This window comes from Schistocerca nitens, chromosome 7 (assembly GCF_023898315.1).
Source record: "Schistocerca nitens isolate TAMUIC-IGC-003100 chromosome 7, iqSchNite1.1, whole genome shotgun sequence".
Classification (NCBI taxonomy): domain Eukaryota; kingdom Metazoa; phylum Arthropoda; class Insecta; order Orthoptera; family Acrididae; genus Schistocerca; species Schistocerca nitens.
In genome coordinates this window covers 310,801,325-310,806,324 of record NC_064620.1, presented here as the reverse complement: position 1 = coordinate 310,806,324, position 5,000 = coordinate 310,801,325, and positions in this window count along the sequence as shown.

The window sequence follows — 5,000 nt, the reverse complement described above, 5'->3', positions numbered from 1 at the left end:
CAGAAGGGTCTGGGCGTGAGCCTGCCTGGAGCCGCCGTCGGTGCAGATCTTGGTGGTAGTAGCAAATACTCCAGCGAGGCCCTGGAGGGCTGACGCGGAGAAGGGTTTCGTGTGAACAGCCGTTGCACACGAGTCAGTCGATCCTAAGCCCTAGGAGAAATCCGATGTTGATGGGGGCCGTCATAGCATGATGCACTTTGTGCTGGCCCCCGTTGGGCGAAAGGGAATCCGGTTCCTATTCCGGAACCCGGCAGCGGAACCGATACAAGTCGGGCCCCTCTTTTAGAGATGCTCGTCGGGGTAACCCAAAAGGACCCGGAGACGCCGTCGGGAGATCGGGGAAGAGTTTTCTTTTCTGCATGAGCGTTCGAGTTCCCTGGAATCCTCTAGCAGGGAGATAGGGTTTGGAACGCGAAGAGCACCGCAGTTGCGGCGGTGTCCCGATCTTCCCCTCGGACCTTGAAAATCCGGGAGAGGGCCACGTGGAGGTGTCGCGCCGGTTCGTACCCATATCCGCAGCAGGTCTCCAAGGTGAAGAGCCTCTAGTCGATAGAATAATGTAGGTAAGGGAAGTCGGCAAATTGGATCCGTAACTTCGGGATAAGGATTGGCTCTGAGGATCGGGGCGTGTCGGGCTTGGTCGGGAAGTGGGTCAGCGCTAACGTGCCGGGCCTGGGCGAGGTGAGTGCCGTAGGGGTGCCGGTAAGTGCGGGCGTTTAGCGCGGGTGTGGTCTGCTCTCGCCGTTGGTCGGCCTCGTGCTGGCCGGCGGTGCAGGATGCGCGCGCCTGTGCGGCGTTCGCGCCCCGGTGCTTCAACCTGCGTGCAGGATCCGAGCTCGGTCCCGTGCCTTGGCCTCCCACGGATCTTCCTTGCTGCGAGGCCGCGTCCGCCTTAGCGTGCTCCTCCGGGGGCGCGCGGGTGCGCGGATTCTCTTCGGCCGCCATTCAACGATCAACTCAGAACTGGCACGGACTGGGGGAATCCGACTGTCTAATTAAAACAAAGCATTGCGATGGCCCTAGCGGGTGTTGACGCAATGTGATTTCTGCCCAGTGCTCTGAATGTCAACGTGAAGAAATTCAAGCAAGCGCGGGTAAACGGCGGGAGTTAACTATGACTTCTCTTAATCTAGCCAAATGCCTCGTCATCTAATTAGTGACGCGCATGAATGGATTAACGAGATTCCCGCTGTGGGCGCGCACACGCGTCGTCGTTCTTCCGCGACTATGCAGTAATCCGTTTGCATCCGCCTGACGTTAGCTGATAGCTCTTTGGAACGCATGCACTGCTGTTCCCCATGTGTTTCTCTATCCAGATATAAACAGAGAAGTGTACATTCTTTTGTGTGTTTAGGAGTTATAGGCATTGTAAGTGACGACATCGAAGCGGCCACGTGTCGGACCACGCGCACACCGCGTTTCTGTAGTAATCCGCTTGCATCCACGTGACGGCTTTCAGTAGCAGGTTGTACGAATGTGATAGTGTTCTCCATGTACTGTGCTATCCAGTGATGTAGAGGGAAGCACGTTTTCCCCTGTGAGTTCAATAGATACCGGCAGCGCAAGCAAAGATACCGAAACGACCGCATGCTGACGGGAACTGCAGATTTCCTCGGCCAAATCCTGCCTGTAGGAAACTATCAATCACGTGTTCCCGTACGCCTTTTCATCCTCTATCTGTCGACGTAAATAAATAGTGGTCCTTCTGTCATAATATAGCAGTGGAACAGTATCAACTTACGGTCTACGCGCGGGCGAGCTGTAGCGCGCGACACGCGGTGCGAAGAAATCTGTTAGCATCAACTTAGCGACAGTCTCTAGGGGAAACGCAAGGCAAGGCGAGTGCTATATGGTTCATCCCCTGGGAGATGGAGTGTAAAATGCCCTGTCCTCTGACCATAGTATAGCAGCTATCGTCTTTCTTCTTTCGTAAACGGAAGTCACATCGCCGAAATTCGAAGGCTGTAGTTAGTGATGTGTTCTCTGTTCCTCCACGTTTCCCGTATCTTCCGTGAGTAGGGATAGTATTGCAGAATTGACCCTCTCGCTCGCCAGCCACCAGTGATACCAGCCTTTCTGTTGACGTCACATTTTCTGTAGGTGGTATAACTTCTCAATTATAACCTGTCCCTACATCTTCTGTTGTCTGTTAGGTTAAAACACTATCAACATGAGAAAGATCGCGTGCAATATGTATCTGTAATTGTGAAACTGTGTAATTATGTGTTAGGTTAGGATAGCAAACTGAAAAGGAAAATCGAGTGCAGTGACAGCTCTCTTGCATGAACGTCGATGGAAGGAAATTGATCAGGCGGAGCAGCTGTTTAATACTATGAAACTGTGTAAATATGTGTTAGGTTAGGAATTTGAACTGAAAAGATAAATCGTTTTGCCACCATTGTTGGTATCATATATGTTAGGTTTTATGAACATTTTGTCTGTAGTTTGTATTTCTCCCTCTCCCAAAATGTGTGTCTTATTGTTTAGTCCGTGCTAGGTTAGGAAATACTTTCAGAGAAGACAGTGTGTTAGGTTAGGAAATGGAACTGAAAAGATAAATCGTGTGCCACCATTGTTGTTACCATATATGTTAGGTTTTATGAACATTTTGTCTGTAGTTTGTATTTCTCCATCTCCCAATATGTGCATCTTATTGTTTAGTCCGTGCTAGGTTAGGAAATACTTTCAGAGAAGTTAAGTCGTACGTACTGTGTAGCTGTCAGCTCTGCATGAACGTCGACGATAGGGAATAGACGCCCTGGAGATTAGCATCGTAGGATACATAGGGCCCATGTTATTATTAGGTTAGTACCTCTACTTTTTTTTCCCCCCTTAGGTTAGGATCTATAGTTACATAAGAAATATCATGTAAATGTGTGAAGGTGGAAGAGGATAGTGGCTGGCACCTAGAGCAAACTTCCCCCCTAAGGAAGAGAAGAGCTCTGAAAAGCCGCCCCAGAATGGGGCCCAGTAAAGAAAATGTAGATATAGGTAAGGAAGTGGGCCGAAATTCCACGAATCCAAGTGACAAGGAAGGAACTAAGACATGTACTGACCTACAAACAATGACAATCATAAGAGAAGAGATGGAGGCGTTTCTGTTTAACGAGAACAACAAGATAAACAACGCCCAGAAGAAATTCATTCTAGGGAAACTGTCAGTATACGAGCAGATACTGAAGAAATATGAAATGGATATTCTAGAGCTTACAACAGAGCTGAGGTGTGTCAAGGCTACTCTAAATACATCTCCTGTACAAGTCGAGAGCTATGCCAGCAAGGCAGCGGCACAACCATCCATACCAAAAAACGAGCCCAGGAAAACCCAGCAACCAAAAGTTCTCATGATCAAGCCAGCAGAGGGAGCTCAGAAAACGGACAAGGAACTTCAAGAAACAGTAAGGACGCTAATCGCCACTTCACTAAAAGATGTAAGGATCTCAAAATGTAAGGCAGTAAAAGACAAAGGCATTGTTCTTGAGGTCCCAAATGATCAGGATGCAGAAAAAATAAGGAAGTGTGGAGACATAGCTCAGTCCGGAATTGCTGTATCAGATCCAAAAAAAAGAAATCCGAAGGTAATCATTTTCGACGTCCCAAGACAGACAACAGAAGAGGAGCTGAAAACTGAGCTGTTTGAAAGAAACCTCTCCAGGCTCAACACATCTCTGGAAGAAGTTATGGATGGCACCAAAGTGCTGTTCAAGACTGGCCCAAAGGAACGGGAAGACGTTAACTTGGTTTTGGAGACAACACCAGAGCTCTGGAATAAGCTAACACAGCAAGGCCGTGTGTACATAAACTGTACCTCACACAAAGTGAAAAACTACAACAACATAAACAGGTGCTTTAAATGCCAGGGACACGGACACACAGCTGCCAAGTGCACGAGTGCAGAAAACACCTGTGGTCACTGCGCGGGATCTGGACACACCTACAAGGACTGCCCAATGAAAGATCAGCCAGCACACTGTGCAAACTGCAAGCGTGCTAAGAAGCCACACAACCATGCCGTAACAGAGAAATCCTGCCCAGAATATAACAGAGTCAAGGCCATAATAACCTACAGAACAGATTATGGCCAGTAGGGACGATGCAGTTCTGCACACTGGAAGAAGACAAGGGACTGGCACACAGAACAATGTCATAAGGATTCTCCAAATAAATGGGCAAAGGGCAAAAGTAGTCCCTGATCAACTGGCACAGAGGATAAATGAGGAGAATGTGGACGTGCTGTTGATACAGGAACCCTACTGTATAAACAACAAAGTAGTTGGCTATCCCCCAAATTATCAGCTCATGTATAGCGCCAAAGATGGAGCGACAAAGGCAGCTATAGCAGCTAGGTCGCAGACACTAACAGCAATGCAGCTCACAAATTTCTGCAACAAGCACATGGCTGTTGCTAGTGTAAGTGGGAACTTTGGCGAGATTTACGTAGTTAGCCTTTACTGCCAATATGGTTCACCTGTAGATCAGTTCCTCCAAGAATTGGAGGTCATCCTGGACAAACTGAGTGGGAAAGCAATAGTCATAGGAGCTGATACAAATGCCAACTCACCAGTCTGGCACAGCCAAACAACAGACGAGGCAGGCAGAAAGTTGGAGGACTTTATCTCTCAACATGGTCTTCTGGTTATAAATGAGAGATCGCAGCTAACTACTTTCAGTGGGCCAAATGGGGAGAGTAACATCGATGTTACTATATGTACACCCTTAGCTGCCAGACTGCTGTGTAGATGGATGGTCCATGAGGAATGGACATCAAGTGACCACAGGGCAATCACTTATGAGGCCAGAGTACCCCAAAGAACGAGGGCACAAGAAGAACTCCCAAATTACAATACAAGCTGTGCAAAGTGGACCATTTTTGATAGACAGCTCGTTAGTGCCACAGAGAACTGGCTACAAAATCCACAGGAGGGGGTCAACGAAAAGGTAAACAGACTGCAGGTGGCAGTCTATGAGAGCTGTAAAAAATCAATGAGAAGGAAGAGACA